Genomic DNA, 6,591 nt, shown 5'->3' on the forward strand with positions numbered 1-6,591 from the left:
GCAACAGGCAATTGAGACCGCCTATCAATTCTCAGTTTATAATAACCTGAGGCAGACCTAGATTTTTGTTTTCCCTGGAGCTTTTGTCTTCCCTTCCCTCTGTAATAAATACCAGGAATCTGTGGGCAGCATGTGTCAGAGATCCCTGGTGGAATATCTTTCATCACGCGCACAGGGCGGCTCCTCTGGCAGGAGAACTGTGGACTCAGGCACCTTCCCTTTGTCAGAGCACTGGAAAGGGTTACCCCGCACCACGCTGAGCCTCAAAGTAGGTTTCTCTTCAGGTAAATAATTGTTAAAAATAGGCATTGCATTAACAGAGATCCAAAGAGTTCATCTGTACAGACAAACTGTTGTTTGAGCGGAGATTGCTGGGTGCGGAGAATAGCATCAGGGAGTATCCCAAGATGGAAGGGACCCATCGGGGTGATTGAGTCCTAACAGGGATTACAGAAACATGGCACTGTGGCAGCACGTGAGGGATGGGGCAGTCCATTAGAACACATGGGCAGTAGTGCAAATCATTGACAGCTTCACTGAAGCCACACAAAGACTTGCTCCCACAAAACTTACACGTGATAAGGAGCTCAAGGAGATGAGGAAATGGCTCTAGTGTATGAGAAAATGACCCATGACAATGCTGGGTAAGCTGTGTTAAACTACTTACTATGCTCACATGCTTGGTGATATATTAAAATTCCAGTTGGCAAAATGTCCTTTCAAAATTAAATGATGCTTGAGCCTCACCACTAGGATTTTCTCATCCCAAGCCATGTTTGTAAAAAACTTTATTAAATACGATAAAATATTACACAGTTCAAACAGAGAAACCCAATGGGGAAATCACGTCCACTTCTTTTAAACTAAGTGGTGGAGCTTTGTTGCTGGCATTAGGGGAACAGCTCTGTGCTTTGCTAAAGATACGTTCTTGAAAATCCCTATAGTTCTCTATGAATAATTGAAGACCACATATAACCAAGACGCTTGTTTGCTACCTCCAGAGTTGGATCCTAGAGGACCATTAAATTAATTTTTAATAAGATGCTATAGTTAAAGTTATCAGACACAAAATATCGCTCTAAAAGTGTTCATCGTAAAAAAATAACATGAAATCCCAAGGTTACAACATGGGTAGCAGGAGGTTTGCGGTGACTAATAAAACTGAAAGGGAAACACTAGGACAGCTCACCGTTACTCCCCTTCGTTTCTCACATACCTTTTGTTATGCCTCAGGTAAGGGGCCGGCCTTTACCTAAAGACTTAGACCAGAACTTCCACAGTGCACTGTGATAGTAACACTGAGGTTCTCCAGGTCTCCTCCCTTATGCTGTCACGTTTTATTTCACCTCTCAGAAATCAGGAACTGTGCAGGGCATATGCACAATCCCACCCATCGCAGCTACTTGTCAAGCATGGCCAACAACAAGGCCATTTCTGACAGTGCCCCAGGCGATGCTGAATGTGCTTCGAAAAGTCATTATCCAAGAAGAACCCAATATCATAAATTGTCTGCAGAACGAATCTGTACGGAACAAAATAACCATTAGGAAATGCTGCCCATTTTATGTAGTTGCTAACTGCACGTAGGCTTCTGGTATTTGATGCCAGGATTTCACCTAGTATTAACTCTGCTCTTGAGAAAGGCTGGTTTATCTATGAAATAAACAAGCATAACAAAGCAAGGTAGCAATGAAACACCATCATCTTTAAAACAATGAAAAAAAGAAGTTTTCAAACATCCCATGCCGTGGATTACACTATAATTCTATAAAATCTCTACAAAGTGCACATAGGGCACCTCCAACACTTGTGCTTAAGGCAGAACGAGACAGAGATGTGCTCAGCACACCATCCCTTCCACTATCTTCTTAAACACTGCTCTGTTTGTGCAAGTTAAATGTATACGTGGAGACGCACAGGCAAAAGCTTGATTCAGTCATCACTGGGTAGAATATGGGATAAATTCACCTTCCTCTCTTTGGTCTCATTGATATCTCCCAGGTTTCAGAGTTTCCATTTATTTTCATGCCACTTTTCTCAGCTATTTATGTACCCGTATCTTCAATTTAATGCCTCATACCAACACTTTGAGTAACAGGCTGTTTTACAGCCTTCCATCCAGACGTGTACCGGACTGATGAATTTACAGAACATAAATAATTTATTGGAGATGGATTGAGTCTCATGCAAACATGCAGGAACTACCAGCCATAACAAAGAACAGTTTTTTCTTCTCATGCATTATAAAACTGTCACTTCCAATACACCAGCCTTTGAATATTAATGTTGGCAATGGGGTACCCTGTATGCTCTATGTCAACGGTTAGAGGGACTGTGCATTTTGATAGCATCACAAAGAACTATAGAATGGCCTGTGTTGAAAAGGACCACAATGATCATGTAGTTTCAACCCCCCTGCTATGTGCAGGGTCACCAACCACCAGACCAGGCTGCCCAGAGCCACATCCAGCCTGGCCTTGAATGCCTCCAGGGATGGGGCATCCACAGCCTCATTGGGCAACCTGTTGCAGTGCGTCACCACCCTCTATGTGAAAAACTTCCTCCTAATATCTCACCTAAACCTCCCCTGTTTCAGTTTAATACTTGTTCTGTCACTATCCACCTCCATAAACAGCTGTTCTCCCTCCTGTTTATATACTCCCTTCAAGTACTGGAAGGCCACAATGAGGTCTCCCTGGAGCCTTCTCTTCTCCAAGCTAAACAAGCCCAATTTGCTCAACCTTTCCTCATACGAGCAGTGCTCCTCCTCTGGACCGGTTCCATGCAGGAATCATACAGGAATCTTCCCTTGTTTGAAGCTCAGTGAGAGGACTAATGTTAGCTGTAGTGCTCCTCATTAAGCACTTCCTGGTAACTTTAGTTAGCTGTGAGACTGAGAGATTTGCATTTACTCTTAAAACATCTTTTTGAGTATTCTGTGACAGTGTAGTTCTGTGAGCATCCAGCAAGCGGGAACCAGAAGTCACCCATGCCCTTACCATTATAAAACAAGTGCAATTCAAACACTCAGTCTAGAACTATGACCCACTGGCTTAATGAACTCAAAATGGGAATGTGAGGTTCCCAGGAGTGTGACAAAGCAGGGGTAACACAACGTATGGGCTGGACAAAGCGCTATCAAGGAAACGCCTTGATCTTCAACTGTGGCTGCCAGATCACAGGGCAGTCCTGTGGGAGGACATCAGGTTCTCATCCAATGGCTGCTATTAGCAAATGGTCCCAGAATATCCTGTTACAGGCAGAGGGTGCACACAGCTAACACAGGCATTCACTGACTGTTCAGTGATGGCCCTGCAACACAGAACATCAAATGGCAAAGCAGACGATTAAAGAGAATGGATCGAAATGAAATTAAAGCTGTGATCGTAAGCTACATCAAATTGTCTTTTGTTTTCTAGAGCTGCCCGGTGGGGATGCTAGAAGTAAATTAACATGATTATAACCCCGCCCTTATTATCTAACCTCAGCGTTAAGCATCATTTCACACCGTTGCAGTCAGTACCTCTGGTACAAACACTGGCCACTGTCACTGTTCCAAAGTCCTATTTATTTCCTTTGTTGAAATCCAGGAGAACTTTGCAGTGGGGTCAAAGCAGCACCGCTGATGGTAACTTCTTGGGGAGCGGGGAGCAGGCGGTAGTCAGCACAACCCACAGCAGAGATGGAGCCTATTGAAAGCTGGTCTCTTTTGGCAAACACGTTAAGATGAGCAAAATCATCCCCAAAACGTGGAGTCACACAGTATCCAAAAGCTATGGAAAGGAAATTGCAAGGAGAATTTCAGAATGCAAAAAACAAAAAGCAAACAAACAAAAAAAACCCTAAACAAACAACAAAACAACCCAGCAGTTCTACCAAATGAAATATATTCTAAAGCTTTTTCTTACTTTTTTTTTCTCCCCCGAAATTACCGAGATGACAATCAATCAGTCTGGCTACTTTGACGTACAACATCCCACCAGAGGATTTAGCAAAAATGAAGTACTAAATTATTCAGCATTCGAGCGATGGTGTAAGGATACGTGGCTGGAAAGGACGAACTGCAAAACAAGTGTTTTCCTCTTCCTGCAATCCATACCGCCGCTCTGACGGGGCCTTCCAGGGAGAAACCCAAACATCACTTTTTGATGCACAGAACTGAGACCTCAGCTTTTTGCTGTGTGTGTTTTTAAGTCAAATTATTCCAGAACTTACATGCGACAGAAAAACACACTCTGTATCTCTGAATTTAACTGAGTATTCTTTTCTGTGTTTATAGCTGTCTTGCATTTGTTTTTTAAGACTCCCCTGTTGCAAATCCCCACACTGTTAAAGCTTAGTTAAAGTTATAGTGAAGACTGAGCTTTGGACACATGGACTACAGATGAAATTCATGCTTAAGCCCAAAGAATCACAGAGGTAGCTGTGCTTGGACATATGCCGCATTCATAGAACTGCCAAATTAAATTGTTAAGCATAAAATGCCACTGTTTCCTCATAAAGCTTTTTAGTTGGAAGGTATGCCAACCTGATCTGATTTACGTGCTCCAAGGAAAGCTCAGATGCATTTTGAGTCTGCAGAAATACATCAGCTGTGCTATTAACCTTCTTCAAGTCTTTTTCAAGATTCCTAACCACTATTTTAAATGCCTTGCAAAATATAGCGGCCTTCCAGACCTGAAGGAGGCCTACAGGAAAGCTGGAGAGGGACTCTTCATAAGGGCAGGTAGTGACAGGACAATGGGAAATGGCTTTAAACTGGAAGAGTATATATTTAGACTAGATACTCAGAAGACATTCTGTACTGTGAGGGTGGTGAGACACTGGAACAGGTTGCCCAGTGAGATGGATTCCCTCTCCCTGGAAGCATTCAAGGCCAGGACAGATAGGGCTTTGAGCAACCCAGTGTAGAGGTAGGCGTCCCTGCCTGTACCAGTGGGGTTGGAAGCAGATGACCTTAAAGGCTCCTTCCAACCTGAACCGTTCCGTGATTCTATAAACACAAGCCCATTAACTGTATCACAACAGCCAAAAGCACAGTGATCAGATGAGTACTATTTCACTCATTTCATACAGTTTTTACGTATAGCTCAAGGCATCAAAGTTGCACATCAAGCCTTGAAACATGGGCAGAAAATGGTGACTGGAATTCATACAGAGCTGATGCTACAAAATGTTAAAGCAGACACCTGGCAAAATGGAAATTGCTGTTTGCCACTGCACGCATCTCAGGGCCGAAGTATCAGATAGCATCAAAATAACTCATTAAGAGTGTAAAATTTATTCCTAAGTTCCCACATCTTTATTCTAACACTGAATCTTTTAATTTCCTTCTGGCAGCTGCACTAAAACCCTAAACCGTTCTGAGAGGCTGAACGACACGCTCCGGGCATCTCAGTTTATTAACTCATGATGGATGACCAGCACATCTTCCAAAGTCTTTGATCACTGATAAAGATTTTTACTTATCTTTCACATGTTTATTGCAAATTTCTACACAGGAGGAAGAAAACCCAAATGAAGCCAAACATTCACGATTCAAATGGCAAGACATCGATTCCAACTAATTTAATATCAGAATCTGTTTTTAAAACACAGTTCTCAAAACTTCAGTGCTGGTCACAGAAGCAAGCAGGAATTTCATACTTACAGTGGGTGTTAATACTCATTTAAGGCTACTTGCACAACGAGCTGATAGCACAGTCTATTGAGTGGAATTTGAGGTGTTCTGCCCCATTTAGAAGCAGATTAAACTTTCAAATCTTCACCTCCACTCTGCCATTATGACAAAAGGCTGCCAGAACTCTAAAGCTCTTATTTTTCCCCTCATTAAAACACCAGAAACCAGAAAATAACTCTGACAGATCCAGCCTGCATACAGCCACCTAAATGGGCAGTTGTGTTGGAAGTCAACCAAAGTTACCAAATTAAAATCTATAACATGCATATTAAATTTAGTCATTTATGTTTTTTCCCCACAGTTTTTCTTAATGCGTTTGAAGAATGTTTTGAGGACGGAATGTCTGTAAAGCCAACTCAACTATTTGGCAGTAAAACTGACCTACAGAAAACATACTGCAAAAAAAAGTCATTTCAGATTGAAACCTTACAGTGCTGAATTAATGGACTACAAGCAATCTCAATTTTGCTGCTGCTCAACTTCAGAGCAGTGTTTAGTGATTTTAGCACGCATTTCCTTTCCCTGGATGGGACAGCAGTAGAACTGGAAATCCTTGACCTGTTGCACAAACCCAGGAGTCCAGATGCAAATGTCCAGAGGCTGATAACCTTCTCTTCTGTGGGTTGACATATTTTGCTGGAAGATTTTATGTACTTCTCCTCTAGAAGAATGGTGAGACTCCTCAGATCTGCTCCAAACTGGAAGTGTCTAGCAGTGATAATTTCCATTACTCCATTACATTTCAGCTCCATTCCATTCACTCTTGCCTGTCCTAGCCAGGTCGGGGTCCTCCTTACTTGCTGAAAGATCCCACACTCCATTGCATAATGGCTCTTTACAGCTTACATTCCTGACAGTTTTACTTGTCTTCTTTAAGATTCAAAGAGAAGGTCCCCAGGTCTAGCTCCTGC

Source organism: Excalfactoria chinensis, chromosome 2 (assembly GCF_039878825.1).
Source record: "Excalfactoria chinensis isolate bCotChi1 chromosome 2, bCotChi1.hap2, whole genome shotgun sequence".
Classification (NCBI taxonomy): Eukaryota; Metazoa; Chordata; class Aves; order Galliformes; family Phasianidae; genus Excalfactoria; species Excalfactoria chinensis.